Below are 17263 nucleotides of genomic sequence, written 5' to 3'. Positions count from 1 at the left end.
TGATAGAATATTTGAAATGCAACTCAGTCTAACAACCCACTTAGTCCAGTTGCAAGTCAGAGTTGTGGCAAGAGAAGAAAAAGTAGACAGATGAAACCTGGAAGCATTGCAACTCATTGTGCCCCTTACTTCTCTGTTGTTTATTCATTAGTAAGCAAGCTCATGTTTTTGAAAGTCCAGGAGTTGCCTGGCAATGCACACTGGTGGTAAAAAACAGAGTGGCCAGTAATTTGAATTTATTTTAATAAGATGATTTAGAATCCTTGTTGACATCTTCAGTGCTTCAGATGGATAAATACACAGGAACAGCTGACGTCTGGTAACTTTGAATGAGGAATTTCATTAGAAAAGGAAAAAAGGAATTTGTTGTAAGCAATTTTGTTATTCTTTGTTACTCTTCACTGTGCTGAAGAGCTTTTGACTGTGACCTTGGTTTCCTATTATGAATCTGGTAATTGGCCAGAATAGAGAACCAGTTAGTTCTGAGTATCTTTTTCTTCTGGAGTATTTAATCTTCACCATGCAGGTACCTGTTCAGGTCAAGAAGAGTTTTCACCCCTCTGAAGATTCTTGTCTTTTACCAGATACTGCTTGGGTGGTTTACCAATCCAAGTGAGCTGAGGACCACCTGCAAACTGTCTTAGCATCAACCATGTCTTGATACTCTGCTACATGCACTGATTTTTTTCTGTTGTTAGAAATTATTTTTCTTGTTCAGTTTTATTAGATCTGTGAATTACACATTCAGATGAGGTAATTTATAAGAATTCAGAGATCAGAAAACTGCAAAATTCCTGGCAGTTGGGGCACAAGTACATCCCAGTTGCAGGTGGTATTGCTTTGGTGTACCCATCAACAGAGAAGAAAGATTCAGTCATAACTTACATGTAACTTTAACATGTCACATGAGTTCCAGTTCATCGTCTTTTGAGGTACGTAGATTTCTATTAACATAGATTACTTTTCTAGCTTATTCCATGATATATGTAATAGATTTGATGTGATATGCCCAAAGTATAGTATTTCTAATGTTTGTAATTTGCACAAACTGTCACCCCTAATATGTACAAAGTATTGTATCAGGAAACATACTTTCATTTCTTCATGAGTAGGTGTCTGGATCTAGTAAAAATAAACATATAGAAATCTAAAGAACATACAGAATAACCAGTAAAAAGTTAGTAAGTAAGTATGTTTTATTTCTCTGTACATTTTCTTCAAGGGCCTAATGTATAATAGGCTGGAAAGTTCGTGATTCTTGATTGACTTCCCAGTGATGTTATTTGTTTTCACATATTGAGACAGCTGCATATTTGGAAAAAAACATAGTGGATTAGAAATGGGAATGTGGTCACTAAACTTTATAGATTATTTCATCTATTTTGTGTGACTGGGCTTGCTAACTCTTGCTCCAACATTGTCTTACTCTTTTTTTCTTTCCCAAACAAGTGCATTTTGGTGGTTTTATTACCTAGTCCATAGATACCTAAGAATGAATGTTGAGAAAAAGTGTCCAGTAGCCTGATACAGCCAGTCAGAAAGTGGAGTCTAAGGCAGCAGTAAAAGCAGATTACAGAGTCTTAGGCTGAGAAAGTCATGGAAAGAACAAACTGGATATACCTAATGGTATCCAGGCAAAATGATGATTATTCCCTCAACTGGGAGAAGAATTAGGAAGGTTACCTTTGTCAACAAAAGTATTTGGGAGAAGCTTTAGGAAAAGCTCCCCGTGAATGGAACCTGAAATAAAAAGGAAGAGAAGTGTGGGGAGAGGAAACACAAATTCAGATCACAAAAGCTCACATGGGACAAAAGTAGCATGTTCAATGTGGGAGGTTATGGGAGAACTTGCAAAATCTTCTCTAGCTAGGGGGCTGTAGCATGAGCCAAGCTGCAAGGGGTTGGCTGATTTGAGACGGTAAAGCAAATGAAAGAGCCTTGGGGCCAGATCAACAGGGAAGGAACAAAGCTGATGCTGCTTGATTATCTGGGCCTGCGGCACACACTTTCAGGAGGGAATTCCCCTGTGGCTTCAAGGAGAATATAGCATTCCTGTGTGCTCCTGGAGGGACTGGCATGCCGTTTGTGTTGGAGAGGCCTATCCACCTATTTTCAGTGGAAGCTGAGGCAATGAACCTACTGCTAAAGTCGAATAAATTCAGATTAATTTTAATTGCAAGTTCAGCCATGGTTGGGGGAGGGGGGGCGTTGTTGGGGTTTTTTGTCTGCCACCATCTGATGATTATCAACTGTGAGCCTTAAAAATCACATTGGTTACAGACATAATTTGTCTTTAATTATCTATTTGTTTATTACAGTGCCTTTTAATCCTGTTACCAGTAGATAGTATCTGCTAGTACAGAATGGTAAATGTAAATGAGGGTGGAAACTTGTCACAGTACTCAATATGAAAATTACGTCAGAATGCCATCATATTTCACAGCACAAGTGGAGTAGCTGAGGTCAGGAGAAACTTGCTCTCTGTCCCTGTAAAATCCACAAATACAGAATACATCATTTGGGGTTTGTACCTTCTTCCTAAAGGTCTTGTGTATACCATTGATAGAAGAGCAAAACTTGGTATTATTCTTCAGTCTTCTTCAACACAGTAGTCCCTGTGCTGATTATTTTAACAGCTAATATTAGGAACAGTTGATTTCTATAGCTACTTTGTGGGACAAAAACCTCGGCCTTTATTTATTCTCTGTTGTTCTTGTTCCATTAGGACATCCATCACTTTTAGACCTCTCAGGAGGAAGCTCAACACTGTGTCCATTGGTTACATTTCCTGTTTTAGTATTTTCTGTCAACACAACACAACAATATCGAGGTATATTATAGGAAGTTTTACATTGCAGAGCTGACTAATATAATTCAAGATAATGAGCTCCCATTAACTGTTTGGAAAGCTAAGTCTGCCTGAAGCGCAGGTTATATTAGAACTTCTAAGACATTCAGCTTTAGTCTGACAAAGGGCAGATAGGAGTAAGACATTTTTCAGAAAGTACAGAACCCTTGGAATGATATAAAAGGTAGTTTTCTGCTATTTTTGGATAAGCAATGAAACAGCCCTTAGTCTGCCATTACTGGATGCTTTTGAAGATTGTACTTACATTGCCATTAACAGCATAACATGTGGGAGTGATGGATAATTTGTTGTGGTTAAAGCTGAGTGTAGTTATGCTTACAGTAATCAAGTGAATGTCATCCATTTTGAGAAAAAGCATAACACTTAGGGTTTTTTAATTAAGGTACCAAGATGAGTGTTTGTACTTGTCTTACTTTTAATAGCAAAACATGAGATATCAGTGGATAATTTGTTACTGTTAAAATTGTCAACGTTTACCTTAAAGAAATATTGTACGCAGGCCACCTTAACTCATTTCATTGTGAATACTTGATAAGCTGCACTGCATAGTGTGTTTCTTTTTCTCTTGATATGAGCACTTGTGAGGCCACACAGATGGGTGACACGGGGTATCCAGCAGAAGTCAAGACAAGACAAAAATTCCCTGTGAACTTATAATGAAAGATCACATCTGCTTCCAGGGGCTGAATTGAGGTCGCACAGAAAATCTTGGGTTCAGTTCCAGGAGATTGTGCTCTACAGACCCTTCCTGCTCTGTTTATCTTCCTTTTTGCTGCAGTTTTCCCTCTTTTACATCTCCTGTTTCTGTCCTGTCCCTCTCTCCCTTGTCTTTTCATGATCTTTGCTCTTCCTCTGGTCCTGTCCCTTCTCTCCTGTTTGCACTTGTTCCCCCATCCCTGGTGCCCTATTGGCTGTCCTCAGTCCCCTGAGAGACTGCAGCTTACCTTAGGGAGGTTCAATCCTTGCAGAATCTGCAAAAGTCACCAAAGGTACTGCATTATCCTCCCTTAAATCACTCATTCATTCAGATATACCTTCTTTGACATGCCTACAAAACACTCAGCAGTTGGGTGCTGCGTCTGCAGAGAGTGTCATTCATCTGCTGTTCGGAAATGTCTCACTGTTCCCTGTCACCATTTCACTTCATTGTATCTCCTTGTTGCCTCTCATCATTAAGCTAATTATGAATTCTCTTGAGCACAAAAAGTCTCTTTGTTATGTAGTGCCTGGCAGGAGCAGCACTGCAGCAACACGGACGATGTTTAAAATTACTTTAAAATGCTTGCCACCATCACAAACAGGTAATCTTAAAAACCCAGGGATGAGCACCTCAGGAACGGAGCTCCAGAGCAGTTATTACTTGTCATACCACATTTCATCACTTTCTGAAACCCACCTTCCCTAGAATAATTCACCAAAATCATCTTTCAGTCTGGTTCCTCAATACCTTCAAGGAGAATGAGGCCAGGAACTCATCCTGAATCACTCCCATAGTTGTTTAAGCTTGTAAAAATGGTTCTACTCCTTGTTGTCTCACATGTAGTCCCTAAGCACACATAGAAACACCGAGTAGAAAAAGCTGAGTTCCTCGGATGGTTTTGTTTTGCTGGTGATTGCAAAATATAACTGATGAAAACTAGATTTTAAGAAGCAGTGGAGTATCTGTAGATAAGTCTCAGCCTTATTTAAATTTGTCTTTGTTTTTCACTGATAACCGCATTAATAATAAATAGATTTGAAATTTCATATTCTGTTTTCATCCAAACAAAGAAGGGCTGGATCCCACAATCATTATTTTAAATACTATAAAATAACTGCATTTTTTAACATTCTATTCTTACTTTCTATTGTTTTATGTATTTTACTTGTTACTCTGTGTTGCACTCCCTGAGGGCCACGTATATTCTGGTAAAGTTGGATAACTCATAGTGTAAATAGTAGCTTTTCTACTCTTGGGATTTAGTTTTACTCCTTTATTGAGCATGCACATACACACACCACAGTATCAATCACAGTGTTTCATGTTTTACTTTCATTGTATTAATTACATTCAAAAGCATGTTGCCAATCAGATTGCCATAATTTTTTATGCTGTGGGTTTTGGAATCTCTACATGCAGTGACTTAGATGACTTAAAATACATGTGATACTTGTGAAAAAAACAACAAATGCAAAGAATTAGTCTTTTATTTAGTGTTGTGATTTATAAAAATTGGGGTTCTTCCAGAGCAGAGTTAATTTATACAGCATTAACACCTAGAGAAAAGTTATATATATATCTGAAGTTCTAGGTATCTGCTGTAGTTAGGTATTATGCTACTTACAGTGTATGTAAAAGAACACATCTTTCCCAAATTCTTCACTCCTGTATATGCTGTAATTTCAACAGTGGGCAAAAGACATGGAGCTGGAGGGGAAGGATGAGATCTATTTACAAGGCAGGATTTTATCAGTGTAATTAAAGCTTCTTTTGGATTTAAAAAAGTAAACTAATTTTTCTGGAATTAAGTTCCATCCCAAAACTTACAACCACCTCGGACATGGCAGGTCTGCAAAATGGTCCAAGTTCAAGTCAATATACCACTCATTTCCCTTTTCCTGACGGCTGAGGGTGTGGGCATGGTGTGTATATGAGAGGGGGGCTAAGTAATAACATTTAGATAGGTTCACCTGGTCAGATGCAGGTGGGTTCTGAAAATAATGAAGAAACTGTATCCAGCAGTTCTACACAAATATGTAAGCATCAAGAATTGCAGTTTTCCAGCTTTTTAAGACTACTTTATTTGTGGAAGAGAATACTCTGGGAACTGAAATTATATTTTTTTGAAAAAGTTTGATTTCACATCATTCAGAACAATGAATCCAACAGAAAATAAGAACATTATCTAACAAAAGTCCACAGGGCCCAGTCTCTGAAACCACCCTGTTCCACGCACTCCTGCCTCTGTGCTCTGGCTGTGCTGACGCACCTTTGCCAGCAACTGCCCCGTCAACCCCCTGCTCACCCTCCCAGAGCGTGTAGTAGCCAGCGCTGGCAGTCCACTAGTGACAGCTGCCAGTTCAGGGCAGCTCCTCTCCCTTTCTTTAATCGCTGTGACATGTTCAGGAGTGCTGTGTGCCAAAGCATGTATTGCACGGAGCAATTTTTTCCAGTTCCATATGCCTTGGCACATCTCCATCCCGAAATGAACACCTCTTGCACCGCAGCTGGATGGTTCAAATGTGGACAGGTTTGAACAGCATTTGAAGCTGGAACTGTTCATGGAAAGTTCAATGCTTCCAAGCCATGCAGAAAGCACTTTCTCCTTTCTCTGATGACCTATATGTCAGCAGTTCGTGTAGTACAAGAGCATCTTATAGCACAGTATTAATACAAATTTGCAGTTTTTTAAGTATTATTCATGTCTAGAGAGTGACTGGTGCATACATCAAAAGAAGGTTACATTAAACCAAATAAAAACCTAGAAGAAAATTACTACTTCATCAGACTGTTTTCAATCTCATTTCTTTAATAAATGAAAAAAGGGATTTATATTTGTGGCCAAGTATGTGGGTTCCAAGGCTTTTAAAATTTTGATTCTGTTCTGTTTGGTGATGACCAAAACTCTAACTCCTGGTGCCTAGGTGGTCATTTCTGCACTCTTTGCCACCAGGTGTGCCCACAAACCTTTAAATCTGCTTGTGAGCATACTGAATTTAATAGAAATATAAATATTTTCTCAGTCATCACTTGCTAAAAATGTGGTGTTAATGGGTGAAAAGAAAAAAATAAACTACCTGAACAACTCCCATAAAAACTGAGCAAAGATAGTTATGAACCTGTGAGGACACTGTGAGGACAGAAGATTGGACCTGCTGTAGCCAGCAGGTTTGCAAATAGACTCCTCTTTTATTTGCTCTGCTCTAATGTTCACTTCCTGTTTATTCTTTGGGAATAACCCACTGAAAGAGTGAGTCTGTTTGCAGGAATATTTACAGAAATGACTTTTAAAGAAAACACTGCAAAAATATTTACAGGTAGCAAATTTTAGACTTGGGGTTTTGACCACTTGTAAGCAGAGCTGTATCCTAGATGTTGTTTTCATCCAGCCAGGGAGCAGATACTCCCACTTCAGAGATGTTTTTCATTACTTTGAAGATGTGATACTCAAAGAGCACTTGCAGGTTTAAGGGTCAGAAATTGTCCCTGCCTAGAAACACCCTGACAGTGTTAAAGGAACTTCAGTGACTTTTATCTGCTTCTTACATCTTCAAGGAATGCGTAGCCCTGAACAAGAAAATACATCTGGATGTCTACATCATTTTCTACCTAGTTAATAAAAAAATAGCCTCTGCTGTGTTTTGATCTCATGTGAAGAGTCTGAATACCTAGAATTATCTGCACAAATGATGCAGCATTTTTTAAAATTTTTAAAATAATATATCAATATATAATATATATTGTATCAATTTTAAAAATTTATAATTTTAAAATAATTTTTAAATTTTTTAACATTTATAAATAATATATAATAAAATTTGACATAGACTCAAGGAAAGTGCTAAGTTGTTCTGATGGTTTTTTATGTAGCTCTTAAAATCAGTTAGCATTTATAGTCTTACACTTAAGAATGAAATTGTTAAAAATAACTTTAAAGCTCCTTTCCTGAGACCTTGCAAGCTGTATTTCAGAGCCTTTCCACATCTGAGTTATATAATCCCTGTAAACATGAGATTTAAAAAGGAAAAGGTAACAGACCCGTACATAGCACCTTCAGTTGCCATGGTAAGATACTGCCTTTCTCTTTCACTTTTATTCCCCCTTGTTATCATCCTTAATTCAGTCTGTTTGTTTGTTTGTTTGTTCCCAACTGCTGTTTTTGTTAATTCTTTCCATCTGCTCCAGTCTCAGTCTTAACATTTTCCATTGCCATGGCTCTGCAGGCATACACTGGTCCCTCAAAGCTCTGAAGGCTCTGGAGATACCACATGTAACATTGCACTCAGACGGCAATGCAGCTTTTTCACTATATGTAGTAATAGGATATGATTACATGGATTTACACAGAGAAGAGATGGAAAATACTTGGTGAATGTCCATAGTAACACTAGCCCATGTACAATGATACAGCTGGGCAACAATAGGAGAATCGGCTGCAGGAAGCCTGCAGGAAGACACGTGGCTGACGGTCTATCCTAAGAAAATTTAATAAATAAATAAATAAATAAATAAAATAAAATAAATTTAAAAAAAAAAAAGGATAAGAAAGGTAAGGCAGTTGATTCCCAGTTCCTGAGCAGCAGCAAGATGGCTGTGGCTCTTTGTCTCACAGTCCTTTCATTTTCACTAGCACAAGCAGCAGCACAAGATCAGAGGTACCAGCAGGCAGCCAGCTTAAGGCTGGCAAACATCTTTTTATTGCTAAGGTTAAGCTGCTTGTTGCATGCCAAAAATTGAAGCAATATTTGACAAGAAAAGAGCAAAGGTGTATTATAAAAAATAATCACGAAAATATAAAAAATAGATTTTCTAGTGGAACATTTCAAGCTGAATATTACAGTACAATATTGCTTTGTTTTTTAACTTATTTTTTCATGTCCTGAAGTTAGCAAACAACATTTACAGACATGAAATGAAAACCCTGAGATTTAAGCTAGCACAATGTTAGTTGGGATTTATGTTTTTCAACCCTATCCTGAGGTGGTCTGTGTCCAAGTTTTCTATTAACCAAATGGCCAAAGTTCGCAGGGGTCTTGGTTTTCTGAGAATTCAGTTTGGTCCATATTTGACCCTGCTTGATTTTATTTCTATTTTCAGATGGCTACAATAAGTCTGTACAGCTGATAGATTCAAGCTACATTTATTATCAGCCTCAGTTATCAGTTCACAGCGGGGACAGCTCAGTGGTTGCTGGCTGAAACATAAGCCTCACGTATGGGTTCTTCTTTTCCTTTTTTTCTCTCTAGCTCAAAGGAAAATCAAATTGTGCTTCTTTCTAGCTCATTCCTTCCTAGGCAGTTGCAGATTCTGCCTGCCAAAGCAGATGATGGAAGTTAAAGGTGGCATCTTTCACAGTAGATGCTGATGCCATGCATGTTCAAAAATTTTGTAGGATTTCTGCCAGGATATGGGTAGTTAGTCTCTGTCTTGCTTAAGTACTTATTTAGATTTAAAAGTGTTACCTGTTGAAATCCTCTTTTGTCAAATCATGTTGTTACAACGAGATATGGTACCCTTTTTATTCCCAGACCTATGCTGCTCTCAGATACTGAACAGCTGGTGTATTTTCTCTCTGAAATGGGTGAAGTGTTTTCTTCATTTACAAAATTGTAAAAGCCTGTGGACTGCTAAGATGAAATGTGATGTAGAAGTACAGCACACTGTAAAAATAACAAAGAAGAATGAGCACCTTTTAAGTTCTCTTTAAACTCAAGGCTTCCTTGTGTGCTCTGAACCTGCAAGTGCTATTGATTGGGAGATCAAGGTGCTGAGTCCGTCTGTGATTAAGCACTTTGTATTTACTCGTGTCCCACCAGCTAGTCAATTCTCCTTACCCTCCACATTCAATCCTATTGCCCATTAGGGCTATTACACTTCACAGGCTTGTGTCGTCGTTTAAATAATAGCCAGTCCAGTCTATGGACTGTCCGAAGTGTGTGCTGACTTTGGTAACCACAAAGCACCACCTTAGCACAGAAGAAAAATCCAATATCATTCCCTAATAATCTAATTTCTTAAAATTAGAAAGGCTAAAAGATTAGATCACAATTCCATTCCTGAAGCGTTCTCAAAAATTATTGCTGAATACTCAAGTATACTCACTGGAGTCAGTGTCTGATTTTGTCCCAAAGACTGATTTCTCTTATTTCTCTTATTTATCAATAGCTGTCCTCACTTCTAGGGAAAATAGATGTGGCTACACTAAAACTCAATTTCAAAACAGGTGAGGGAGTTGCTACTTGCAAGGGACCTGTAGGGTTTAATTCAGCATGAGACCTGGTGTCTGTGCTTTTCAAAGAAGGGCTCCCAGCTCTTATAGTATCTAGCAGCTGGCTGATTCAGATATTCAGAAGTAACTGAGAAAAATTAATCTCTGAGCTTAGCTGTTCTTTGCTCATTTAAGGCTTGAACAGGATGCCAGGCATGGATTGCCCATTTATGAATGACCTTCTGGTGGTGCTGAGGTGCACTGCTAATAACGTCTACAGAGTTCAAAGGTGTTGCTGAATAGACCTTGACACTTTTACTGAGTCCAATAGCCATCAGTATTGAAATTGCTGAGATGTGGGCAGGGAGAGGGCTTCAAGAAAAGGCCATGCAGAAGGAAAGCGAGTGGCTTATTCATTGGTAAACATGGGTAGGTGCCATAAGGGCAACCATGAACCTGCTTCCTCCTCTGTCTCTGCTGGAACCTGGGAAAAAACAGAATCCTTCTGCTACCATAAGTCAGGCGCTGCTTCGGTTAGAGAGGCAGGGAGGAGCAGCAATTCCCAGCAAGGTAGCAAGCCCGTCTGTTCTAGGTTAATTTGTTTTATTCTTGGCCTCGGGACAACAATTTTTGCTACTCTGGTGAAAAGCCTCTAAGTGGGTACAGCGGTTTAGTTCTTTCTATATAGCAGTCTCTCACTGTTGAAGCCAGTTGGAGATGAGGTATGCAGCTGAGCTTTAATCATCACTGAAGCTCGAGGTAGCACAGGGGGGCAAATTGGCAGAAAAGCAACCACTAATTCAGCAATTCTAGATCTGAAATTAACAGCAACTTAGCTAGATGATACCTTGTGCTAAGTTGAATGGGCAGATCAGTGAGATGAGAGGGGATGAAGCTCTGTGACTTCTTTGTACTCTTTTTTTTTTTACTTTTTGTGCTTTTTACACAGGTTCCTTTCGGAATGGTAAAAAATTGCACATTGCAGTGATTTGGTGGACTGAAATTTAATAACACAGGATATAAGATTGGATATTTATTTTCCCGGGTTTGGTGTGTGGGACAGATACAAATTGTTCTGAAATTTTACAGTGGAATTCTAGGTTTTGACCTCGATCTTTGTTTCTGACACCACCTAGTAGAAGAATTACAGCATAAGTTCAAAGGAAAATGAGGGAGTAGGGCATTTCATGGCATCTGTTTCACCTAAGTGACCTGTTTTGGCCACCAGTCTAGCATATAAATGATCATATGTGGGGTATCTGTTAAGGTAGAAGATACTGGATATATTTTTCAGTTTATGCATGTTTTGGGCATATAATACTACTGGTGGCGTTCACAATGATGTTCAAAACAAGTACTTACTGTTTGTTCTACTCTATCATACATGGTATCTATAATTTGTTCAAAATTAATCTCTTCAAGTTCATCTCTAATGTCTGAGAGCTTCCAAGTCAAAGTCCAAATATTCTTCAAACATCAGTCAAGTGTCATTCATATAAAGAGTTGCTTGCTGTCCTTTGAAATATTTAAGTACTAGCCTGAAATAACTACATTTCTCTTTTAGCATATAGAAAGAAAATACAAGCAGCATAGCTTTTTTTTTCTCTCTATGTAACTGAATTTATTAAGCCCTTGATCATGAACCACATGTGCATTCAGGTTGCAGGTGTTACCCTTGGACGTGCCTAAGAAAACATGCGATCAGAGAGCTCCTCCTAGAAAAGGGTGTCATGAATGAATTACTTCAGTAACTAAAAAAATATATTCTCCTGAAATGGACCTCAGAACAACCAGTAAAAACTGGATGAGAACTTCCTTGTGCAAAAAAGTCTTTCTCATAGCCAAGTCATGTTCTCTATTGAACTATAAGTAGCAGATGCCTCTGGAAATAAACATATTGGGCAGAATGCCATTGGACATTACTAAGATCTTCAGCCCACAAAAGGACTTGCATTAATTATTTTTCCCTGCTCAGGTCATACATACTGTGATATATAAGATGAAACATGAGGACACTGAGCTGAAAACTCTGCTGCCATCAGAATTGTATTGTCTTTAGGAAAACAGACAGTTGCTTTGTGTTTTGACATTCAGTTGATTCAGAGTGTCATACTTCAAACAGATGTTGAAACAACTCCTTAAAATGTTTTATTGTGTTTAAGTACATTGTCAAAGAGCAAAATGATTTATTAAAGCCTGATTTTTAAATCTTTTCTTTTTTTTTCAGCAAGTGCCTTATAGTTTAATGAAGAAGCACTTATAAAGTATAAGGTGACAATAATTTGGGTATGTTAATTTGTTGATGAGCTTCAACTTACCACCAGAATCAAGCCAGAAAATCATAGAATCATCTTTGAGTTCAGGTGCAGAGGGTCAGATTTGACCTGACCTGCCAGCCTGAACAATTTTTTGCTGTATAGATCAACCTAGATAGCCTAACTGACTTAGACCACGTGGTCCTCCATTTGCAGTCTCCTTTTTAAAGGGTATTTATTTGTTTCAGTGGGATTTCATTTTACATTTTAAAAATCCTTTGATTTTGTCTTTCTAAAAAAACCTGCAGAAGATCTGACAGAGGAGAGCTCTTGTGTCACTTTCTTGTTAGCAGATAGTTGAAGAAAATGGTTCTGGTTTCTCCTAAACTGTGCAGGAAACAGATTCCACCTACATGCCTTTCAGCATCCAAGTCATATATTAGTCCCTATTCCCATCTACATGTAGTTATGCTTCTCTGGCAGTTTTTTAATTTATTTTTCCAATGAGTTCTGAGAAGTTGCTGCAGCTCTAACACCCTGTACTACAGCTTAGGCAAAACTCTATTTTATGACAATGAAATGTTATGCTCTATCAATCAGAACTGATAATGCTGTCCAGTAACTTGGGCAGCAAGAATAAGAAGGGGGCAAGGGGTGGAAGTAAATACTGTAAGAAACAAGACATCAAATTCAGAAGGAAAAATATGTGCTCATGTGGTAGTGACTGCTTCTCTCAACTCTGGTTGTGACTCAGTGTACTGTGGAAAAGTCTGCACTGAACAGTAAAATACTGAACAGTGTTTCCTCAGCTTTTCTCAGAATAAGTTCTTTCACTCTGTTCTATGCCAAAAGATTGAAAGTAGTGTCTAAAATAAAATATTCAAGAAAATGTAATCTGATTTTTTTTTTTTTTTTTAATGATACACCAGACCTGACAGATTTAGCTAAAACCTTGAAGTTCTGCATAACTTCAAATAAATCTGTTGAGACCTCTTCAAACTATTTAGGCATTGTTTAAAGTCTACATCTTAATTAAAGTATTCCTGCTCTGGAACATATGGTTTTGCAACTAATGTCTGAAACATTGGAATGACGAGACAGAGAAAAAATACATGAAAATACAATTGAAATTCTCATGTGTTTGTTACCTGAAGCCAAGGAACAGAACAGGAATAAACAGTCACATTGTAAAGTAGAGGACTCCAATGCCTGCAGCTTAGTATAGAAATATCAAAGGTTTTGCAATTAAAAGCAAGCATTTTTGTGAAGTTAGCAACATGCATGAGGAATCGTTGAGAGGAAAAAACTACCTCATCCTAAAGAAGAGTGCCCAAATAACAAGGAAAACTATACAAAGAAAGCTCTGAATCTGATCTGAAGCTGATCATTAATGCAAAATAATTGGACTCAAGCTGAAGGGAAAAGACAGAAAGCTGAGAGAAAATGTAGGGAGTTATCATGCTGCAAAAGTATTACAAAAAGAAAAAAAAAGTGGAGGGACACATGACAGTGAAAAATGAATACATATGGGTTTTCCTGTGAGAAACCACAGCATTTTCATTCCTAATGCTGTAGCAATCTCAGGAGGATACTTGTAGAAAGAGTTCATAAAAGTTGACACAAAAATGTCATTTGTTGCTGGGCAGCAGAGTAACTCAGACTACGTATTTATTTGATCACAAAGCAACACAGTTTGAGGGAGGGCCCTGTCTACCATTCCATCTGATTAAAAAGTTTGTGTCTAAGAAATAAATACCTAAAAATTAAGCTGACCCCTGTATTGGAGACCCCAAGGACAGAATGACACTGATTCTAGTCGAGACTCTGCAAAAAAGACTGTCAAGCATACAGAGAAGAGGGAGAAGATAGGAAGGATCACCAGCCTCATAGGAAGGGCACAATGTAATCTGACATAATAGCTGCAGCTACAAACATCTCAACAAAGTACCTCTCCTCGTAAAAATATTTACCTGTACAATTGCTGTGCCTTTTCCTTCAAAACACAGTCCCTTAACACGAGGGGAAACTGATTTATATTGCAGTACCCTTCGCTCACCACCCTGCCTAAAGGCACAGTCAGGGTGTTGGGCTATTACAGTAATGCTGATATTAAATGAGGATAACATTTTCTTCAAATACTTTGTCTACAATATCTTTTAACTGAGAATAAACAGAAATCACTATGTAAGAGCAAATTTGACCAAATCAGATTCAACAGTTGCTGCTTTAAGAGCTCTAATTAAATGTAGCACTTGAGCAGCATAGAACACTTGGTCAACCTCCTCCTGACCAGGTCCTCTCCCACAGTCTTGCTGTCAGTCCTTGCCATCTGTGCTGCCCTTGCCATGGTGTAAGACTCAGGATTTCCTCAAGGTGCTAGTTTTAAGACCTCTAATATTTTTAATTCAGATGTTTCAGAATTTTTACTTTGGAGACACTACAGAACTTGTCTGTACTGTAAGGCTGGTTCTTCTTAGGATTAAGAGAGCTTACTAGGACTGATGGTGCAATTATAGCAGAGGAAAGGTACTTGGATTTACTAGAAACTGTCTTGTGCACCAAAACCTGGTGGTAAACTGCAGACTGATGCTTGTGTAATACAGATGTGTAACAGGGGCAAATGGGTGCTTCTGTCATAGATATTGTTCAGTTTGGTATGTGTCAAACAGTAGGATAATGTGTGAAACTCCATTTCATAAAGATAACTTTACATTGGGAAAAAGCCTAGATCAGAATTTTCTAATGTTGATATCCATTTTGGATGTATCACATTTAAAACCCTAAAACCTGAAGCCTCCAAAGGTGGCTAGATGTGGTGACTGTTTAGGAGTGAAGTCAACCTGAGAAGCTTGTGCATTGAAGTATAATTTGTATCCTCCTTGGAGGAGAATAGAACCTTCTGCCACAGCCACTGCATGGGGTTGCACTGATGGAGTCAGCTCTAGCCCTTCTGGGAAGAAGTACCAAAGAAGATCATTGCCAAGTGATCCTGTCTGTCCCTCCTTTCTGATCACCACTGAGTACTGCGTGCCTACACTGGCTGGCTGTCATTTTTTTCCTTCCAAAGAGGCTGAGGTGTTTTGATTCTTCCACATCTTCATTTCTGGTAAACAGTCTGAGTAGGAGCATAATTCACATTCTTAGATTTACCACCTAGAGATGCTTCCCACCAACCGCCCACCAAATCCATGGGGAATTTAGGAAGCCTAGTCCCTGTAATTGAAGGTTAGCCAAAGTCCAGTTTCACTGCAGAATTACCAGACACTCTGAGAGCTCCAAAAATGTGAACCTGGCTAAAATTTCCTAAGGTTCTTGTAAAAGATACTCATCATCAGCTCCCTGTTTCTGGTGAATCACCTCAGCAAACAGGTTTGTTTCAAAATTCAACCATAAATATTAATGCAAAAATAGAATATTTTTCTTTTGTATTTGGAGAGGGCACTTCCTATTTTCTCTCTGAAGTTGTGGAGAGGTCTTCTTCTACACTATTCTGCAGAGGATTAGTAGCTTCCTTAACCACAGTCTCTTCCCATGCTTTTGGGCAATCTCCTCCATTTTTATCAGTTGCTCACAGTCCCGTGTTCGAGCTCTTTCCCATATTTCCTTCCATCTACTGCATGTTATGGCTGTAGAGGAATAAGCAATGTGGGGAAAGCTTTATACATACAGGTGCGGATCACTAGTATCTGCACTCATGCTGTCCATTTTACACTGTAAGAATACAGTTCTAAAATTGCGTTTGAAGCCTCGCTATTACATCTGAAATTTTTGAACTCACATAAGCAGGAAATTTAAAATGAAAAGCTGACAAATTAAAGTAACTAGAACTAACTTAATTGCAACTTGGGAAAGTAGTCTACCTGAACCCTCTAAATATGGTAGAAATGCTTGGATATACAGCTAAGTGGATTTCTGCTCTTCTATTGCTTTCTCAGTTTCTTGTTGCCACTGTTTTCCTCGTCTTGTATACTTAATACCCTTTGTGGTTTAAAAGTTGTTTTTAGAAATATTTGCAGCCTTTGATATTTCATACTTCACAGATTGAAAATCTCAAACTGTTTAATGAACTCCTATCTCTTTAAAAGATCATATCAGATGAAATTTAATACACACTGTATGTTATAGGCTTGAGAATGTCTAAAAGTAAGTATGACAGAAGGAATTGGTTTGCATTAATTCTCTTTGAATCCAGAAACCAGGTAATTAAAATATTTTTCCTGGGTTTTTGGTTGGTTGGTTGGTTGGTTGGTTGGTTGGTTGGTTGGTTGGTTGTTTTTTTTCCCACCCAAAGAAGCCAGGTTGTGTGCAGAGAATTCTGTGCTTTCCCTGGATATTGCAGGACAGACTGCACACCTCTGTTTCTCCATGTGAACATCACTAGAGGACTCAGTTTGAGATGTAATTGGCCAGCTGGGAAATCCCAAAGAGGTATTTCCATTAGTATGATGCTCTCAACTTTGTTGTACCCATCTTCCTTTGAGACCCTGTTCAGCACTGAAGTTGGAAAGGTCCATGAATGCTCTGACATAGTCAGAGATCCTGCCAAGTGATTGCCATCAAAAGGCATGCTGACCTCAGTATGTTAGTTTATGCATAAAATACAAGCTCTTGGACAAGTCCTGGGGGTATCACAGTGAGGAGGGTATTACGCCAGCTGGAGCATCTGCAGCCCTTTGGTGTGACATACCCAGGTTAGTGCTGACTGAGCTGGCTCTGGAGTCACAGCCTGCTGCCTGAGTGACTCACTCTCTGCCATATAAGTTCACACTTTGAAAAGACAAGGAGGAAGTGATAGGGTAGAAGTTCCCTAGCTAAGGGCAGTCAGGCGAAGACATTTTGATTCAGGCAGGTCTTCTGACTCCAGAGGCTTCTGGAGGTGCAGAGACTGCAGCATGCATCTGGAAACTTGTATGCTGCTCATTTCCACAAGCTAATATATAGAGATGAGTCCTTTTGCTTACTGGGGACAGACCAGAGAGCAGTCACTGTATCTCAGAGGCTCACTGTTGCAGCAGAAGAGGAATATAGCACATATTAACCTAGTCAGAATGGCTGTAGCTCTGCTCACTTTTCAGCGATGTGACAGCAACAAAAGATTGTTGTTGTATAATAGAGAAGCAGAATGCAACTTCTGCAAAGTCAGGCAAATTCTTCTCATTTCTTGTGAGTAGGAGACAATCTGTTCAGGCAACTTAACTTGGCTTATCCTGTTGTTTTCAAACACACAAAAC

The 17263-nt window shown here is 38.6% G+C and overlaps 1 long non-coding RNA gene across 1 annotated transcript in view; it reads left to right on the top strand.

Moving 5' to 3' along the window:
- LOC110365432 (uncharacterized) overlaps positions 1-17263 on the top strand; it is an 86505-nt gene that overhangs the window by 32890 nt on the left and 36352 nt on the right. The gene's annotated exons all lie outside the window — the stretch shown is intronic.

Source organism: Columba livia, chromosome 1 (genome assembly GCF_036013475.1).
Source record: "Columba livia isolate bColLiv1 breed racing homer chromosome 1, bColLiv1.pat.W.v2, whole genome shotgun sequence".
Taxonomy (NCBI): domain Eukaryota; kingdom Metazoa; phylum Chordata; class Aves; order Columbiformes; family Columbidae; genus Columba; species Columba livia.
Note: the sequence above shows the minus strand (reverse complement) of the source record. Positions and strands in the feature narration are given on the sequence as shown.